This window comes from Dipteris shenzhenensis, chromosome 26 (genome assembly GCF_047967505.1).
Source record: "Dipteris shenzhenensis isolate YYH24624 ecotype China chromosome 26, Dip_SZ_1.0, whole genome shotgun sequence".
In the NCBI taxonomy this organism is placed as follows: Eukaryota; Viridiplantae; Streptophyta; class Polypodiopsida; order Gleicheniales; family Dipteridaceae; genus Dipteris; species Dipteris shenzhenensis.
In genome coordinates, this window is record NC_141621.1 from 47,722,380 (window position 1) to 47,744,361 (window position 21,982).

Here is a 21,982-nt window from a genome sequence, read left to right on the forward strand (position 1 = left end):
GTTGTATTCTTGCAATGATGGGACAGTGTCTCAAGACCTTTACCGGTATCCGCTCACCCTGCAAGTCATCTCTATATCGTTGTTCCCCACACTTTGGACAACTAGCCAAATCTCCATGCTCACGACGAAAGAGAATACAATCATTACGACAAGCATGGATGGTATCATAATCCATACCCACCGTTGTTAGCATCTTTTTCGCTTCATCTCTTGATGCGGGCATGGTATTTGGTGCAGGCAACATCTTCTGGAGCAACCTATGACAAAGACACTATCCAAATGATGATTCTCAAAACAAACAATATCCAAATAATGAGTCAAATTAATGCAAGAGCTAACCTCATTAAGGCCGAGACACTTGTATCCGACCACCCATACTGTACTTGTAGATTCAAGATTGAGAGACAAGCACGTAGTTTAGACATCCTAGCACCCTCGTACAATTGTGTTGATTGCAACTCTCACATTTTGACCTCAGACTTTGACATCACATGTACGTGGGATGTCGTGCCCCTAAAAATGGAATCCATCATGTCAACCATACCCTCGTCGTCATCCGGGAGACTATAGTCTTGCTGAAAGTGAGAAGGTATATGTGTACCCTAGTCACCCTCCTCATCCTGTTTTAAGATTTCGTGTAAATATAAGATCTTCTATTTCCTGGTATACAATACGATTGCGAACTTAAATAGCTTTGACTGACCGATGGTCCATCAACATGTGCAACATCAATGGGGGGTACTGGTTCCAGCTCCTCCCCATACATCCGCAAGTGGCACATGATAATACGACGTTGATGTCGTACTTCTCGCTTGCAATGAGTGCAATGACACTATAACCTCTCCGTAAGCCACTTCGTGCTCCCGAGCATTGGCGCATCATCGGACGAGCTTCCACTCGTCCCTTCCATCTACACTTCTAAAATCACAACATAAGCATGAAGAAGAGATATTAACAGTTATAAAATAGCATGTTTGAGCTTCTTTTCACAAAAAGTGACTGTAAGCATCGCTATATAGCGACCTTTTTGCTCTGTTCCGTCGCTATATAGCGATGTTTTTAATTAAAAATGTCGCTATATAGTGACGGATAAGCGTCGCTATATAGCGACGCTGTGGGTTAAAACCCGAAACTCTAATTGCACGGCGTTTTCTTCATCCTATTCTCTAATCTCTCAAGTAAGCAAGCCAATATCTCCTCCCACCTATTTTCGACGACCTCCCACCTATTTCAAGCAACCTCCCACTCTATTTTCCACTCCTCACCCTTCTCCTAGCTCTTGTACTCCCTCTCTACCCTTTTCTCTCTTTGGTTTTTTGAAAGGAAGTTCTTCAAGAGGTGAGTTTGTTTCAACAATGTAGATTGTTTGTTTGTTAGCTTTAGTTTTGTGAGTGTTTCTTCTTGTATTGCTAAACCTGTAAACTAGTTTTCATGCTTGTTTTGAAAGGATTAAAACAAAAAATGAGATTTCAAGAAAGGAAAAAGACTCACCTCTTTTTTCTGTATTTCTCTTCCTTCTCTTTCTCCTTGTCTCCTCAATCTCCTCCTTTCCTTGTCTCCTCAATCTCCTCCCTTCAAGAAGTTGCTTTTGTAATCTCCTCCTTCCACTAACATCTTATTTGAAAAAATGGGTTATTTTCTCTCTTTTGTAGGGCCAGTCCACTACACCGAGCGGGACATACTATTTCAAGTAAGTGCTTCCTTTTTTTTCCATTTATTATTTTTGTTATTTGCATTGGCCTGTAGCTAGCACCTTAAGCGCTAGCTGCAGTGATGGGCGTAGGAACCCTCTCTTCCCCTCAAACTCTTTCCTTCTTCCCCCTTCTCTTATTCTCTTTTTCCCCCCTTCTCTTTTTTCCCCCTTCTCTCTTATTCTCTCTTTCCCCCTTCTCTATTTCCCCCTTCTCTCTTTTCCCTTCTCTCTTTCCTTTCCCTCTTATTCTCTATTTCCGCATAGCATGAGAGCATGAGCATATGCGGAAATAGAGAATGAGAGAAGCATAAGCATAAGCATAAGCTTATGCATGAGCTTATGCGAAAATAGAGAAAGAGAGAAGCTATGCGGAAATAGATAGTAAGAGGGAAAGGAAAGAGAGAAGAGCTTATGCTCATGCTTATGCTTCTCTCTTTCCCCCTTCTCCATTTCCCCCTTCTCTCATTCTCTATTTCCACATAAGCTCATGCTTATGCTCATGCATGAGCATGAGCTTATGCTTAAGTTTCCCCCTTCTCTCATTCTTTATTTCTGCATAAGCTCATGCATAAGCATAAGCATGAGCTTATGCTTATGCATATGCATGAGCTTATGCGAAAATAGAGAATGAGAGAAGCATAAGCATAAGCATAAGCTCATGCTTATGCTCATGCATGAGCATGAGCTTATGCTCATGCTTATGCTTCTCTCTTTCCCCCTTCTCTATTTCCCCCTTCTCTCATTCTCTATTTCCACATAAGCTCATGCTTATGCTTCTCTCTTTCCCTCTTCTCTATTTCCCCCTTCTCTCATTCTCTATTTCCCCCTTCTCTCATTCTCTATTTCCGCATAAGCTTATGCTTATGCATGAGCTTATGCGGAAATAGAGAATGAGAGAAGCATAAGCTCATGCTTATGCTTCTCTCTTTCCCCCTTCTCTCATTCTCTATTTCCGCATAAGCTTATGCTTATGCATGAGCTTATGTGGAAATAGAGAATGAGAGAAGCATAAGCTCATGCTTATGCTCTCTCATTCTCTATTTCCTAATAAGCTCATTCTCTATTTCTGCATAAGCTCATGCTTATGCTTCTCTCTTTCCCCCTTCTCTATTTCCCCCTTCCTCATTCTCTATTTCCGCATAAGCTCATTCTCTATTTCCGCATAAGCTCATGCTTATGCTTCTCTCATTCTCTATTTCTGCATAAGCTCATTCTCTATTTCCGTATAAGCTCATGCTTATGCTTCTCTCTTTCCCCCTTCTCTATTTCGCCCTTCTCTCATTCTCTATTTCCGCATAAGCTTATGCTTATGCATGAGCTTATGTGGAAATAGAGAATGAGAGAAGCATAAGCTCATGCTTATGCTTCTCTCATTCTCTATTTCTGCATAAGCTCATTCTCTATTTCTGCATAAGCTCATGCTTATGCTTCTCTCTTTCCCCCTTCTCTATTTCCCCCTTCTCTCATTCTCTATTTCCGCATAAGCTTATGCTTATGCATGAGCTTATGCGGAAATAGAGAAAGAGAGAAGCATAAGCTCATGCTTATGCTTCTCTCATTCTCTATTTCCGCATAAGCTCATTCTCTATTTCCCCCTTCTCTCATTCTCTATTTCCGCATAAGCTCATGCTTATGCTTCTCTCTTTTTCCCTTCTCTCATTCTCTATTTCCGCATAAGCTTATGCTTATGCTTCTCTCTTTCCCTCTTCTCTATTTCCCCCTTCTCTCATTCTCTATTTCCGCATAAGCTTATGCTTATGCTTCTCTCTTTACCCCTTGTCATTCTCTATTTCCGCATAAGCTCATGCTTATGCTTCTCTCTTTACCCCTTGTCATTCTCTATTTCTGCATAAGCTCTCATAAGCATAAGCATGAGCTTATATGCTTATGCTTATGCTTATGCATGAGCTTATGTGGAAATAGAGAATGAGAGAAGCATAAGCATAAGCATAAGCTCATGCTTATGCTCATGCATGAGCATGAGCTTATGCTTGTGCTTATGCTTCTCTCTTTCCCCCTTCTCTCATTCTCTATTTCCACATAAGCTCATGCTTATGCTTCTCTCTTTCCCTCTTCTCTATTTCCCCCTTCTCTCATTCTCTATTTCCCTCTTCTCTCATTCTCTATTTCTGCATAAGCTTATGCTTATGCATGAGCTTATGCGAAAATAGAGAATGAGAGAAGCATAAGCTCATGCTTATGCTTCTCTCATTCTCTATTTCATGAGCTTATGCTTCTCTCATTCTCTATTTCTGCATAAGCTCATTCTCTATTTCCGCATAAGCTCATGCTTATGCTTCTCTCTTTCCCCCTTCTCTATTTCCCCCTTCTCTCATTCTCTATTTCCGCATAAGCTTATGCTTATGCATGAGCTTATGCGGAAATAGAGAATGAGAGAAGCATAAGCTTATGCTCATGCTTATGCTTCTCTCATTCTCTATTTCCGCATAAGCTCATTCTCTATTTCCGCATAAGCTCATGCTTATGCTTCTCTCATTCTCTATTTCCACAGAAGCTCATTCTCTATTTCCGCATAAGCTCATGCTTATGCTTCTCTCTTTCCCTCTTCTCTATTTCCCCCTTCTCTCATTCTCTATTTCCACATAAGCTCATGCTTATGCTTCTCTCTTTCCCCCTTCTCTATTTCCCCCTTCTCTCATTCTCTATTTCCACATAAGCATAAGCATGAGCTTATTCTCTCTAACTCTTATTCTCTATTTCCCTCTTCTTCCTCTTCTCTTTCCTTTCCCTCTTCTTTCCTTTCCCTCTTCTTTCTCCTTGCCTATGCCTATGCCTATGCCTATGCTTATGTTTGTTTTTTTGTTTTTTGTTTTCGTGTTTGTGTCTATGTTAGACATGGGATCACGTCGCTCATCCGATGAGTACGGACAGCCTCGCAAGAGAAGAGCTCATGATCTTTATGCTCCAGAGGACTTTGATTCCTCTCAGGTGACTACCCTGAGGACTACCCCTTGTCCGACTCCTGTCGGACCTAGCACTACGACTACCCCTGCTCTGACTCCTCTTCCACGTAGCACTACGACTACCCCTCGGGGAACTCCTTTGCTAGCTGCACATGGCTTTGTCGGGAGTCCCGACGAGTTTGTAGCACAGATGAGCGATGAGGAGGTAGCGAGATTCTTCTCTCTGTTATCTCAGAGGACCTCAGCAATTCCCTCCCCTACACCGATGGGTGGACGTACTGCCCACCAGTCGTCCCCTCGTGCCCCTTTGACCACGGGGTCATCACCTGCACATGCCTCTCATAAGGGAAGGAAGAGTAGGATGGGCGGCTCATGTTGTGCTGACTCGGGAGATGTAGACAAGTCAGCACACTCACGCTCCTTTAGGTCTCCACTTGGTCCGAAGACACAGTATCAGTTAGGTCCCTTTCCCTCTCCTACTCCACTGCTACTCCTCGCTCCGAAAGCGCTCGCGCAGCTTCCACTCCTTCTGACTCTGCTACCATCAGTCCTCCTTACTCATCAGAGAATCTCTCCTATCAAATCACAGCTACCGGAGAGATAATAGAAGATAGAAAGGACAAAGCAGTGATGGCCACCATGAGGAGGTTGATGAGTCATCACTTCAAGAGTAGCGTAAATACCGATTGGCGGTATCAAGATGCCCAAAAGAAGCAGGCGGTAATCGATGAGTTAAAACAAAGATACCCTAATCCGCCAAATGTGGAGTTTAATGACGATTATATGCAAGAGTGCATGGGTTTGGTCTTGAAGCATCGTAGATCAACCTTGCGTACTTTCATCACAAAGGGGTTGGCTAAACCTAGCTAGGCAGACAAAGCTGATTGGAAGTACTTCAAGAAGCAACATAGGGACCATCCTGAATTGTTCGAGGGTCAGAGGAGGGTTACGAAGAGACGGCTAAATGTCGTAGGTACTTTGCACTTTGGTGCAGGTGGACGGTATGCGTTCGAGGCAATAATGGTAGGTCTACTTCTTCTCATTTAATGTATTGTTCTATTTGTTTTACTACATATTACATGCACTTTAGCTAACTCTAACTCTCGTAAATTGGATCCACAGCAAGCTGCGATGGGTCATCTTCCTATAGATGCAGAGACACGACGCGCATTTTAGATAGGAACAAAGCCGTGGTTCATTGAGCAAGAGGCAATGGGAGCGACGGTCGATTGGGCTAAGGTGACTGCTCGCACGGTATAAGTTTACTCCTACTTGTAATCTCACTTTTTAATTTAAGTTCCAATCTAATTTTTGATTTATATGGTTCACTCTTAGGGTCAAAGCTCAAGCGTCCCATCATCGGAGGCGAGCGATCAACAGGGCCAAGGATCAGATGCAGGCGACGAGGACGAGGGAGAAGACGCAGGTGATGAGGACCAAGGAATAGGCCAACAAGACGAGGATGATTCAGATTCGGATGAGTAGTAGTGGTAGTAGCATTTTGTATATCCGCTCGTTTCAGCAATTTTGTATCGCCCTTTCGAAAGGGTAATTTTGTTACAAACAATGTTGTATATGTCCGACATGTATATGCTTTTGTTGCTCATCATTTCACAAGAGCGATTTTGTATCACCCTTTTTGCAAGGGAAATTTTGTTATAAAAAAACTTTGTTTTGTAATTACAAAAAAAAAAGGATTAGTGGGGCTAAACAAGGCCAAAAGAAAGCCCTATTTAGCCCCATTAACCCTTTTTTTTTAGTTCTGTTAATCGTCGCTATATAGCGACGTTTACCAGTGTCGCTATATAGCAACGATTAATAGTGTCGCTGTATAGCGACATTTGCCATGTCGCTATATAGTGACGCTTTATAGCGACGGTCCTTTTTCGACACTTTTAGCGACACTTATAGCGACGTTTGCACCCGTGAAAAAAAAAATTTAATGTAAAAAGCGTCGGTATTTTCGTCCAAAAATGGCCTATGCCTTGTAGTGTGTGAATGCCCTAAACAAGCCCGGTGGTTGGAACATCATTCAACTATGGCTAGTTAAGCTCAAGCACCAGTTATGTATTTGTCTTAAACTAGCGTGGTTGAATAAAAATTAACAGCAATATATTTCACAACAGAATGACAATATATTATTGTTGTCCTAAACCAGCCCAGTGGCTGGGACATCATGCAACCGTGGCTAGTTCAACTCAAAGACCAGTTATGTGATTGTCCTGAACCAGCATGGTTGAGTAGAAATTAACACCAATATATTATTATTCTACTAAACCAGCCTAGTGGTTGAAACATCATGCAACTGTGGCTAGTTCAACTCAATCATTAGTTATGTGATTGTCATGAACCATCGTGGTTGAACAGACATTAGTTGTTGACCAACCTGGTGGTTGAAATAATTGTGTTTCTTAGTACTTAAATTAGTTAAATTTAATTTCCTACTATTCGGGTCATGTACCACTTAGTTTTCAGACTGGGATGGCTTGGACTTAATGTGATTGTCCTAAACTAGCCCAGTGCTTATTCAAGACAAACCATAGTTTACTAATTGAAATTAAGATTAAAATTATGAAATTCAAAAATAAAGAGCAATGTATTGTTATTTTCTAATTGTGAAATTAAAAAATAAAGAGCAATATACTTGTTATTATCTAATATGTGAAGTTGAGACCATCAAGCTAAACCAGTCCAATGGTTGAAATTGTGACCTGCCCTAAACCAGCTCAATGGTTGAAATTATGACCGTGTCCTAAACCAGCTATGGTTGAAATTGTGACTGTGTCCTAAACCAGCCTGGTGGTTGAAATTGTGGCTATCCTAAACTAGCTTAGTAGTTGAAATTGTGATTGTCCTAACCATGTCCTGAACCAGCCAGGTGGTTGAAATTGTGACCATGTCCTAAACCAGGCTAGTGGTTGAAATTGTGACTATCCTAAACTAGCACGGTGGTTGAAATTATTTCGTTTTGCTAGTAGCTTGATTAGTTCAATTATTAGATTCATTATATGTGATTGTATTAAACCATCCTGGGGGTTGAAACTGTTTTGTTTTCTCGTAGGTTGATTTGTTTAATTACACCACGTTTTTGCATGTATTGTGTTTTTTATTGTTTTTCTCATAGTAGTGCAAAAATGGGGCTCAGCATACTGTTGTTTCATTTAAAAGGGGACTCAATGTACTGTTGTTCCCATATGTTGGGTTAGCAAATGAAGTTGTATCTCCAATTTATGGATCAGAATCCTGACATTTCAATTGGGCCGACGAGCTTTGATCATTTTATGCCCTAGTACATCAAGATACTCAAAGATGGTAATGTTTGTTGTTGCAAAACACACATAGACTTTTACCTGGCATGGCAAGCTATGAATGACTTGATATTTGGTCTTGTTGGAGCATTTCTCCATGGGTATCGATGCCCATGACTCTCCGATGAATGCACACTCTATAGGCCACCTAGATCCTCATCATGTGTTGCAAGGGAGACCATGTTTTGTAGCATATGGTCTCTGTGGGAGCTAGTGGTTTGTCCAAAAGGAGACCGTGAGTGGCACCACATTGAATGCATTCATGGTACATGCAAGTGTTACAATTTAAAGTTAAAGAAGAAGACATTTCATGTGTGAGCAAATGAAATGAGGGAAGACAACCATGTTGCTCTAAAATGGAGGAGATTTGAAAATGTCAATGTTGAAGAATCCGATAAAATAGATGGCTACAATCGTATAAGAGCACTCACCCGAGGGAGCTTATAGCTCACTTTGTTCAATCCATCCCAAAATATGTGCTTCACAAGGATAAGCAGTTCAGGATGTGCCTTGCCAATTTTCCCCATGACACTATTGTCTTTGTCATAGATTTCACTAAAAATTATTCATTTCAAGAACAAGATGCGATACCAAGTGCTCACTGGTACAACAAGAGTTAATAAATATTGTGCATATCAAGTACAATAATTTGCTTGATTCTTCTATAATTGATGCCGATGTGCTTGCTAACTCACAGGAGTCCAGGTCAATGCAACGTACATACTTTTTTTTACATTTTAGATGATAGGATCGAACGTGAAACCTTATTTGTGTAGCATGCTTTTCTACTGCATTGGGAATGGCTAAAAAAGAAAATCCCCATGTAGAAAATATAAAACATCACTGGGTGTGGTCAGATGGTACTGTGTCTGAATTTAAATCAGATCATGGATTCTACTTTGTCTCAAGGTTCAAATCCCTGACTGGTTTGGACATGATGTGGAATTTCTTTGGGTCTAGCCATGAAGGGTGAACATCATGGATGTGGTGTTATTATTAACAAAACTCTGTTTAAACACCAATTAACATGCCCTCAAGAAAATCTCAATGATGCCCATGATACTGTAACATGGCTTACAACCAACCTCTTCATAGGCGTGCATTCAACATAGAGTAAACAAAGCCTTAAGAATAGTGTAGTACTACGCAGAGTGTTTCATGAAGTGAAAGTGGATGAAGTGCAAAGGAGAAGCCAGCACAATTGTGAGAAAATTAAAGGAATTCGTGGTTTGCACAGCATATTGGGGCTTTCCAAACAACCACTTGATCAAAACAAAAAAAATTTCTTGTTTCTGCAGTGTGTGCACCATAGGGATCATGACAATTGTGAGAACATTGCAACTGTGAAGACATGGCAGCGAGTTCAAGTTTTCCCTCTACGTTCATATGGAGTCATTGTGACAAACAATGGAGAGACAAACAATGACTCACCATAGTTTGGGGAGAGTTTTGATGACCTCACAGACTGTCTTGAAGAGGGGGTTAACTTTGCACTTGCCATTTTGCCTCTGGGGAGAATGAGGAACATGACCTCGGGGGAGTCACTATGTATAAACCCTCTATATCATGTGCGTTCAAGGCCTACTTCTAAAATCCCTTACCTGTGTAAATTTTTCATAAATAAAATGTACCCCTTTTCTATACAAATCTGTAAAATTTTTCCAAAACTATATTAAATAGTTCCTTATGTATATTTATTTTTGTAAATTTTAGAAATAGAAAATATCCTTTTGTTAAACTCACATGATAGGGTTACATATGATGAGTGACCCCCTTGAGAAGATGACCCAAACTTTGTGTTGCAGTGCACAAAACCTAAGCATAAGGATGAGGAAGGATTTAAGGATGGTTGGGGAACAACCTTTGAGAAGTGGGATGTAGTAGTTGGAGCTTTTTGGTAACTAAAAACATCCAAGGGAGGCTACAATTATGAACTATCACATAAGAGTCCTCAAACTTTTGTGTACTCTCATCTAGTAAGAGCTATTAAGTTCCAGATGCAACCTCTACCATAATGAAAGAAGGGTAAGAGTGTCTGCAAATTGGATTTAGACATGCATGAGCACATCTTGGGGTGTCTACGAAAATGTAGTCTCACTGCAACGAAACAGTATTCCACTTATCCTCGAAAATGGAAAATGTATTTGAAACTACGCTTCTTTTAGTAAATCCCAAACTAACCACCGTGCTTGTTTTTGTCAATCCCAAATGATACATCCCACACTTTTTTAAAGTATATCTCAAAAAACCACCACGCTTGTTTTATTAAATCCCATGGGCCATAACTAATCCACAAATTGTAAATGAATGAATTATATGACATTCATCTTATAATAATAGAAGCAAACCACCACGCTGGTGGTAGTTAATATCCTAGTGTGTAACCAACCACCACGATGGCGACCACTTATCTTGCACTACCGCTGTGCTATCCTAAAATTGTTGCAAAGTTATGTACCAAAATAGTCCATCTTTAACTGTCAGATTTCAGCCATCACGCTACTTGAGACATTAGAGTAGTCCTATTTCATCGCTTCATCCACCTCATGTATTAAGCAGTCGTGTATTAAATCGAGATCCAAGTGTAATTTGGTAGACTAAAATAGGATCGGTTAACAGTTTACTCAGGCAAACCTGAGATAATTTGTATACACTCACAAAATATTACGCTCACATATTATTGACACTAAAAAACCAACTATCTCTTTAGAGACATTTAAGTATTAACACAGAAGAAGGTTGACACAAAATCAGGTATTACGAGCACCATAGATCATGGATGATGGCATTTTGAGAAGTCCATCGGTCCAAGAATTGCCTACAAGATGTTTACTAAAACAAAGATACAATGACATTTTGCGGCTCAGGGAAATTCCAAACTCCCGATTATCTTATCAACCTCTCTGTAGCAAGCATTTGACAGCTCTTTAGGCCAGTTTGATGTACTATCGTAGACCTCATTACACACTTGGACCACCAACTACTTGCTTGCTTTTGCCAGTTTGTACGCCCATAGTAACTCCTCCTTTCACTCGGACTCCTCTTCATCCTGGTCTTGGCACTCTAAAATTCCATGCTACCATCATGTCCTGCCAAAAGAAACCTACATCATGAGCTTGACAAGTTCCTTAAATGAGCAAGAAAAACAATAGCCAGGGAAATTAATATTCACTGTCTTTGCTGACCCCAAGTCATATAGCCAATTGCAAAGCATGTCCTCCTTGTAGATATTATCCTCCCTCTTCTTCAGGTCTAGTTCTATGTGGAGGTCATCCAACAGTGTTCTCAGATAGAACATGAAAAAGTGGTTATGAGTTGAAGTCAAAACCAAAAAAAGATGGGTGAAAGCAAAAAAACAGAGTAGACAAAGCTCCAAGTGACAAGTGTGCCATCTCTAAAGGACTTTATATTCACACAAGGCTTTTAGGACAGTGGCATGACATAGAGCATAGTGGGAGCCTTCAACATCGTACTTCACAAACTATGGGTCCTTATAATATTGAAGACCTTCCCACGGTTCCTCCTGCAATTGATCCATCTTCCAAATGACAATCTAGGGTTGATCTTGTGGAACACTAAGTTTCTCCTCCAATCGATCAATCTCATGTACAACAACCTCAAGTTGCCTAGGGACCCATTGTGAAATGGCTTCATCTTCCACATGACAATAGGCTAAAGAAATGTCATTCCTAATGTGGCTTTCCATCTCTGCTCCTTCCACTAGTTTGTATTGAAGAGCATGCAAATTTCAGTGATCTTTCTACAACATCTCTTTGATCACTTTGGAAGTATTTATAATGTTGGATCACTTTGGAGCTTTGTACAACTGTTACATCACTTCAATCACTTCTTCTATAATATTGCATATATACAAACATATAGATATACGTAGATATTTAGTCTAACATTACGGTCTTTGGCCTATCTTGACACTATCCGTTCTCCTACCGTACTAAGTGCTACCATCATCATAGAGACATCTCGTCCTCTCTCATTAGCATTATCCAACCACATTATTTCAAATATTCAACTCACTTTAGTCAAAATCTTTCACATTATGGTCCTTGCCTATCAAAGGACATTATCTAGTCACATAGCTGAGAAAACATTACTTCAATAACTTTGAAAATATTTTAATATTGCATATATATACATATACATATATTATTATATGCATATATATATATATCTTAACAACTGCACTTACATTGAGAAAAATGAAATCCCATAACTAATCCACAAATCCTAAATGAATGAGTTGTATGCCATTCATCTTGTATTAATACTAATAGAATCAAACCACCATGCTGGTGGTAGTTAATATCCTAGTGTGCAACCAACCACTGTGCTGGAGACCATGCTGGTGGCAGTTAATATCCTACTAATAATAGAAGCAAACCACCATGTTGGTGGCAGTTAATATCCTAGTGTGCAACCAACCTCCAAGCTACAACCAATCAGTGGTATACTAGAACGAATTGCATTGCTGCAAAGTGTTATCCTAAAATAGAAACATTTCCCAAGTAAAATTTGGAGAACATTAATAATTCAATAGATTACATACAGATTACATAGATTACATCTCAAAGACTCCTTTCCTTTAGGGGATTGGTTCCACATTGCTTTGAAGAGCAGGTCACCTTTTTGAGCTCCCTGATTTTGCAGGCTCGATCCTCCTTGTTCCTTTCGTGAAGGGGGCTAGTTCTCCCTTTAGGGGCTGGTTCCATATTGCTTTGAGCAGGTCACCTTTTTTACCTCCTTGATTACAGGCTCAGCGCTCCTTTCTCCTTTCCTAAAGGGGAATGGTTCCTCCCTTCAAGGGCCTATACCCTCCCTTTATGTCGCTTCCTCTTTCCTTGCTTTGAGCTCCCTGGTTGTAGGCTTGACCCTTCTTGCTCCTTTCCTAAAGCGGGCTGGTTCCTCCCTTTAGACTCCTTTTCTTTATAGGCTTGGCCTTCTTCAATTCAAGATCCTTGTCCTTTGTAATATTTTTGTCGATTAAATTTGGATGGCACACTTCGTGGATTTTGATTAATTAAGGCGATTTTTAAAATGGCTCATGATTATTTAGATGGCACACTGGGCCTCCAAGTGAAAAGGGAGAAGAAGAAGATGATCCACGGTGGCTCAAACTTTGATTAATATAAGGTCCGTGGGCATTTGGCATTTCGCTACTTCACTTAAAAATGGCTCATGATTATTTGGATGGCACCCTCCTCGTATTTTGATTAATTAAGGTGATAGTCAAGCTGTGGTGTTCAGAATAAATAGATTGTGTCTCATAATTATGCCAATGTAGCATCATGACATCGGGGAAACTTTCGACGAGAGTGTGGGTCCACCCCAAATTCAAAATCTCATCCAGGACCACGAGAAGAGCAATGCCATTCCTATAGGGAGGATACAAACATTTCAATCTCTTATGAAACTACTTGTGATTGTATATTCTTTAGTTCGAGTGTGCTTCTTATAAAGTTATTGATCTCATGATGGATCATGAGCAAATGGACAACTTGTCATTTCTAGTGCTTTTGCATAATGTTTTAAATCAAGTGCATCAATTTAATACAAATACTTTGGTAGCTCCATAGCTCAAAGGGTCACTATATAGAACTTGCCTAATATACCATGTGTGTTTAAGGGTTAATTAAAAAAACCCTACTTACACAAGCTCTTTTAAGCACTTTCTCATTAAAAAGTTTGAATTCTTTCTTCATGTGAATAATTAACTCCTTATGTTATGTGAACATTATGTAAAGAGTTCTCTTATTAGACACACATGCTAGGGTTTTATATTTTCAATATTTAAATAACACATATTATTATTCAGTGATGTCCCTAGCTCATAACAATAATAAGAAAATACCTTTTGATAAACTCAATCTTCCTTAAATCCAAAAGTCACCAATTCCGATGATCAAATTTGTTAGTTTGGTGAGCTTTGAACTTTTAATCTTTGTCGCCAAGGGCAATCTCTTTTCATCAATCAATGTAGGCCTACCATAAGGTCGATGGTTTTCCTAGTTTTGACACAAAAGTCTCTCCCTCTCTCCCTCCCTCCCTCTCTCCCTCCCTCCCTCTCTCTCCCTTTGTGGCACGTTGATTTTGTGCTATCTTGTATGCAGAGTTCTTGATGTCCCATGGGCCCATTTTGGCCTTTAGTGGACAATAATACACTTTCTTTCTTTCTTTCTTTCCCTCCCTCTCTCTCTCTCTCTCTCTCTCTCTCTCTCTCTCTCTCTCCCTCCCTCCCTCCCTCCCTCCCTCCCTCCCTCTCTCTCTCTCTCTCTCTCTCTCTCTCTCTCTCTCTCTCTCTCTCTCTCTCTCTCTCTCTCTCTCCCTCCTTGGTACATTTTGCTAGGATTTGAAACTAGAGTTTTACAAAAAATTAAATTTAGCCGTTAATATTATGAAATTATGAATAAATTCCATGAAATCTCACCACATGGAGATTAAAGTTTACTCAACAAGAAATAAAAAATCTTGGAATTTATGATGGTATTGGTGTAACCCATGAAGCTTACATAATTTTATTGAAAATTCTCAAGTCGACTATTGTAGCAAAGTGTTTGAAGTCTAGAGTGCCACTATCCACACCTTGGAGAATAGAGCTTGCTCAACAAGAAACAAAAAATCTTGCTAGAGAAATGTTTGGAGGATAAAATTGTGTAACAAGCATAATGAATTTGCATAGTCAAAAGCATCCTAGTAATTAGTCGTTATGAATGGTTTCAATAATGTTTACTAAGATGTTCAAAATGTGCAGAGTGACCATTTTACAAAATGAGAGAAGATGGTAAAGACAACTCCTATCTTTGTGTTGTACATTTCTTAGTTTGGTTTAATGTATCCTAGCAAGTTTCTTGCACATGCAATAGAGCATGCACGGGTAAGCTCAAATTTTTAATCAAGATGGATGATGCTCAAGTGGTCAAAGGGCACAAGTTGGAGAGGGTAAGAATTTGCATTATGAACTAGGCCTTGCTCTTTTTTCAATCTGGTGGGTTGCTGCATTAGAGACTCCAGAAGAGGGGCAAGAGGCATTGAAATGGTTTCTAGATAAAATCGGCATCACATCAATTATTCACAGACAAGAGGAAGGGAAACCATTATTAGTGGATGGGTGCAAACAAAAATACACGTGCTTGTTATTCACTCTCAAAGGATGATAAAGGGAGGCTTATAATGGGAAAATGGGATTCTCTCATGCAATCAAGGGGCAGGAAGTTCCTAAGTGGGATCCCATTTTGCTAATCCCATTTGAGAGACTACACCTATGTTATTTTCATATTGAGTTAGGAGATTCTTGTGCTTGATCACAAAGCTGATAAAGAAACATGTACCTTATCTTATAGCATCCTGGGTTTGGATTACTAGAAAGCTTTGTGTGAGTGCATTACCAATCAAGATTCACATACTTAAATAGTACTTTGAGAGCAAATGTGTGGAAAAACATATGTACATCAATAAAGTCGCTTTGATAGGGTCAAATTGATCAGATGTATTATGAAATATTTAGGGTAGCATTGAGAAAATTCATATCGTTGATGGTAAAATCAAGAGGGAAGTAACATATTGTGCATTACATATAGTAATCCTCCTTAAATCAAAATTTTATGCATTAGCCTTATGTCAGTTTATGTTTTCACCATGATGTTTATGTTTAGATCATATTCTTTATGCGCATGCATTGTGCTTTATGGAGAAATGGGGGCCTTTGTCCATTTGAAATACTCAAGGCATGGAGAAATGGGGGCCATTGTCTATTATAAATACTCAAGGCATGGAGAAATAACACTAAAGAGCAAAGGAAACCTACTTCAAGAATTCAAGGTAGGGTGGTCTTATCACCCATGGTGATGTGCTACCCAAAATGTTTGATATGCTATAGATGTTTATCAAGCAAGACTCTCAAGAGTTAGAAGGCAAAGGAATCAAGAATTAGAAAAACAGTCATCTCATGAGTGATGAAGATAAGAAAATGTGATGCTTGAGGGCATCCACACAAAGTCAATGCATTGGACTTTGTTGCAACCGAGAATTGAACAAGACATCCGATGGTGGGTGATAAAGATCTCAAACCTAATCAATGAATGAAAAATGTTCTATGATGAATAAGCAAAAAATTTTTAGAGTTGTATGTGTGTGGAGTTTTGGTGTGTGTGTGTGTGTGCGCACGCGCGACACGCGCATGCATGCATGAGCACGTATCCATGGGTGTGCATGCACGCACACCCATATGCATGCAAGTGTGCATGCAACACTTACATAAAGAGGGGACAAAAAATCTCTTAAACTTTCTTTCTATAAAAGTCAACTTTAACACAAGTGAATCACTCTCAGTTCCTATGGAAAGAACTAAGAATATTGCTAGAGAAAAGCCTTTAAGTGCATCCCTCGCAGCTCTTACTAGGATAGCATGAAGAGCAGATCAATCTTCTTTATCCTAGCCTTCATCCCCTAGTAGTATGGAATCCTCTAAGTGTACCCAAGAGTATTCTCTTACCCTTCCCATGTCTCGCTCTCCTTGATCTTGTACTCCATCCATCGAAAGAAACCCTAGTCCATCCCCTGATGTGCAAAAATACTCATATACCTAATACAAAGGATGTGAGCAACAAGATATTCCTTGACCCAGTACACCCCTCCTTAGCCCCTTTGTATGATATCCTAAATCTACATTCAGATCCCCTCCCGTCAAGGAAAAGGCTTGCAAGTCCACCTTAGTACCAATACCTAGTGGTTTCTTCATAGCTTCCCATTATAGGATTGAATGTAATGAAGTTCCATGAGCCAATTCTAGCACCATTGATCCAAGGACAACCATCTTTACAAAATGTCTTGATGTAAGTCAACATCAAGCCTCCACCAAGCATAGGTTCTAGAGGACTCTAATATGTGTACTATCCATGCAAACAAAGTTACAATCATGGAGTGAGACATAGCACTAGCATGGCACCTCCGATCAAGCCCACCATCTCTTAAACTTTCTCTTATGTTTATTTGGATTTAAGCCATAGAATATAATAAAATTTTCATGGTTGTTAAATTAAATTTTAGAAATTTAGCTTTAAGTTTTCCTCTATGTCTTTTCACTTCATGTTTTATTTTATTTTTTTGAAATTTAGAATTTGTTCTATCGTCTCCTCACATTGCTTTCTAAGGATACTTGAGCATGGGAATGTATAAATCTTTTCAAACCACGTTTTCATGACTCTAAGTTTGAAAGTGACTCTTATGATCCATCGTGCTCCAAGGTTTGTGCAATTTCTTTGTCATGGATATCCCTATTTTCTACTTGAAGATGCTCTATGGGCTATTGCCTTGTGACAGTTGTAATATTCCCCAATACTCCGAGATGCTTAGCTTGGACTCTTTGTAATTCACATGCTTGCTTAGTCACTATCTGAGAATCAACCAATCCATTGTAGTAACCAAGCAAAATAGCATACCAGTGAGCAAAGTCATGCATCAAATGAAATAGAGGGATCTACTATATGTAATATTCTATAAGATAGAATTTGTCTTCCATCCAAAGGTCAATATTATTATTTCCTTGCAAACAAACTAAGCTTTTGGCACTCACTTTTAGCAACTTTTTTGCCTCAAAAATTTCAAGTGCTTGCATATTGAACCTCCAACTTGTTGAGGATTCATCTCAACATCATGTTATCATATGTGCATATCACTAATACAAAGAGTGCTAAAAAGGCACAAGGGTTGGAACACTAACCCTAACCCTAAAGGGTATGTATATATGCATTCTCTTCAACTAATATAGTGTATCATTAGTCATTTGTGGTCTTTTCTCTAGTTGTGCCATCTCTCCTAATCTCCAATCTTCTCCTCCCCCACTTCATATTTGTTCATGGTATCAAAGCATGGTTGTACCTTCCACTAAGGCACCATCCTTGTGAGAGAGATTGAGAGATTTAGAGTTGTCTTGAGTGTTCTCCATGAGAGTTCACTTTTGTTGAGAGAATTTTTGTCATACATTCTTGTTCATTGAGAGTCCTTGATAAGAAAGTCCTTTGTGAGAGAGATTAAGAATTTTAATTCCATTCTTTTCTTTAACATGAGAAGAATCTACTTTCTATGCAAAGAGAGAGGGATCTTATCCTATAATCTACTCCTAAGAGAGAGAGAGAGAGAGAGAGAGAGAGAGAGAGAGAGAGGGAGAGGGAGAGGGAGAGGGAGAGGGAGAGGGAGAGACGTAGGGAGAGGCTTCTTTGAGTGTATGTGAGAGAGTTATCAAGCTTCTACCTACAAGCAAGTGATACTACTAAACTACCTATGTCCTAAGTGCACATAGCAAATAGTTCTATAACTAAGCTCTTGCAACTGTGAGGCAAGATGCAAGTGCCACACATGTCAGACAATATCTGCAATCGACTCTTTAGCAAGCTAAGACTCATGCAAGCAATGGTGATGGGCCAAGCAAGCAAACAAGCCAAAAACAAGCAAAGCAAGTCAGACTAAGAGCTTTGATCCAAGCTTCAGGTGACAGAAGACACAAGGCAACAAAATGAATTAACAAAGCTCAAGCATCCATAGGCATTGGGAATACGACACACAATAAGAAAGCTAAGACACAACACTAGCGCAACATCAAACATCTAACTATGACCAATAAACTTAGATGGATGACTCCAACATACCTGCAATCGACTCTACAATCAAGGGCAATCAACACATCATCAATGAGTGACAGATTACCAAGCAACTAAACACTCAACACAACTCAACAACATGGACGACTTTCCCAACTCAAGAAGGAGTATAAGCAGGATAGGACCAATGCCTACAACTATACCAATGGGCTCCAACAACACACAATGCCAATGACACCCACATAAGTAGTTGGCCACACAAGCACGAACTTCTATACCAATGCATCAACGCCCATTAGGGGAGCTTTGGGGTCTCAAAAGGGCCTCGTAAGGAATGGATTAACTTAATTGGAAGTGAACCTACTATGGTAACCCATGGGCTAAGGGCCCCATAGCAATGAATCAAATGACATGGGTACCTTTATTTTGAAATAGGGCAACCTTGGCCTTTGGATGGAGGTGGATGGTGAATAGATTAAAGGCCTAGGATGTCTTTGGTGGATGGCCTTTGGTGGGCTCCAAGCTACAAATTTTGACTTTAGGGAGGCCTAATTAAGAGGGAGAAGGCACTTTCAATGTGGAGCCTTGATCTAAATCTAAGATCAATGGCTAGGAAGGAAGCGCCTGTTTGGAGGGCTAGGATGCAAGCGGATTTTTGATGGTGGAGATCAACAATTCAAGATCAATGGACTAGATTAAAGCACCTATTTGGATGGCCTGGATTTAAGCACCTTGTGCACTAGCCTCCTCCCTTGATCCCCTTGCCAATCTAGGGCTAAGATTGGAGCGCTTTTTGCACTCATCTCCCCCTTGGATCTTTATCTTGATCAAGGGCTGATATTGACCTACCTCTTTTCATCACATCTATTGGATCTTGTTCTTGATCGAGGGTTGACATTTGATCCCTCTTTGATGCTATCCCTTAGATCTACCCCTTGATCTAATGGTTGGGAGTGCTCTACCTTAAATTTGAATGTATTCCTTGGATTGGAGATTAGATCAAGGGCTAGGAGTGAAGATCATGGGTCCAAACTCTTGGTTAGAGATCTCCTTTTCCTTAAGTGTTTTTTTTAACTTCAACATGGCATTGACCCACACCTCAAAGCGCTCTCATTGTTACACCTCAAATTGCTCTCTAATCCCTTGAAATTAGGAAGGCAAATTGGGGGCCCTTTTGAGACCCCATTTCTTCCCTAATGGACTAGGACTTCAACTCAGCTAACAGAGCAACCACACAATGCCAAAATACCTTTAATGACACACAAAAATGAATGAAGCAAGAGAAAATCATGGAGCTCAACTAGAATCGTCACATGCATGTAGGCAAGACAATGCAAAAAACAGAAGTAGCAATGATGGACTGACCAAGACATACATAGTCACAAAGGAGATGATGGAAGCTAAATATTTGAGAGCATCGTCGTAGATTTCAATGGAGATTCTTATCTTCTCTACTTGAGTCACAAGCCTAGCATGTGGCAACTATTCACCACCATAGGAGTGGTCAACTTAGTAACACGTGGCAACCTCATCCTATCTACCACGTCATTAGAATATGTCCCACTACCACCCAAACATTCAAGTTAGTAGACAACCAAGTCATCTGTCTGGCTCAACTACCATGTCAACTACTATCAATATCATCATGCCACATCACATGGCAACTATTCACCACCACAGAAGTGGTCAACTTAGTAATACATGGCAACCTCATCCTATCTACCACGTCATTAGAATATGTCCCACTACCACCCAGAAGTGGTCAACTTAGTAATACATGGCAACCTCATCCTAACTACCACGTCATCAGAATATGTCCCACTATCATCATGCCACATCACATGGCCACATCAACTTGCCCATGTCATCAGGAAATGTCACCAGTACCATGTCTCCAATGACACGTCCTCATGTCACATTAGTAGTACACCTCAGCAACCACATCAGTAGTACATCTCAGCAGCCATATCCACACTACCATGTGGCACACATAGTGCAAGCCAAGCACACTTACCTCTTCTCAGGAATAGTTTGCATATTGCATGTTCACATACATCATAGTGCCACATCATGTTTTTTCCCCTCCACCTTGATCAAGTCATATTTTTTGATCCAGGAAGAACTAAAGAGTCCTCTAAAACTCACATGTAGTTTTTGGCACTTGCATCTAACACTTTTTAGCCTTGGTATCAAATCCACTTCTACTACACATTTAAGCCTCTTCATCAACAATATGATCCATAGAGAAGACATTTAAATTTCTTCAAGTAGCCAATCAAATCCATGTCCAAACTTCCCGACTAGTTCCTACTCAGAGTCAGTCCCTTTACTCATATGTGGTTCACATCATAACATGTCTATCACTAGCAACCTCAATTTAGAGGTATTTGCTAAGTTAGACAACTCTAATTATGGTACATGGAAGTATCAAATATAGATCTTACTTGTACTTTCAAGATAAGTAGGACTATGTAGATGGGTCTACATCTAGTGAACCCATAGCAAATCCCACCATTGCTAGAGCACAAGCAAAAGGGGTCTACACTTACACCAATTGGGTCCACACATGTAGTAGATCCTACCATTGCCCAAGCATAGGCAGAATGGCACAAGAAAGATAAGTATATTACTCAATCAAAAAGAATGTGCAAGATGTCATGCTTGGATATCTCAATACATCAAGGCATCAAATGAAGCATGGGATATGTTCACAGCTTTTTATTAGTCCAAGAACACTTCCAAGATTCTGACAATCAGAAATCAGATCAATCATATTTTTTGCAACATCAATGAATCTAGTCATGCTAATGTACTCAAGATTGAGGACTACAACAATCAATTTGCAATAGCAGGAGAGATTATGAAGCCCACGGAAATGGTTCAAGGCATCTTTAATGAACAACTTTCACATCAGTAGTAGCAGCATCAACATCCAATAGGAAATCATTCCAATAGAGGAAGATTTCAAGGAAGAGGGCATGCATCCACCAAGATGTCAAACATTCAGTACAACTATTGTCACAAGTTTGGACATTGTGCATGATATCGTTGCAAGAAGTAATAAGACCAAAGAGGTCAATCTACTTGTAATAGAGGAATTTTCATGGAAGAGAAAATCATTGTGGTGGACATCAAACTCACAGTGATTATGCCAATGAAATTGAAACAATGTATCTTGTGAGTAAGGCATGCAGAAGAGTGACACAATGTATCTTAACACTGATTGTAGTTCTAAGGGGGATGCAATTATCAAGTTGACCATGCATATAAGGATCCTTGGTACTTTGATAGTGGTGCATGATCTTGTATCAAGAATGGTTTACATATGAAACTAGTAGAAGAACACAAGAATGTTATCTACACTACAAATAATACACTAAATATTGTTCAAGGAAAAGGAATTGCCCCTATGAACAATTTTAGTGGTAAAAGATGTACTTTATGGAT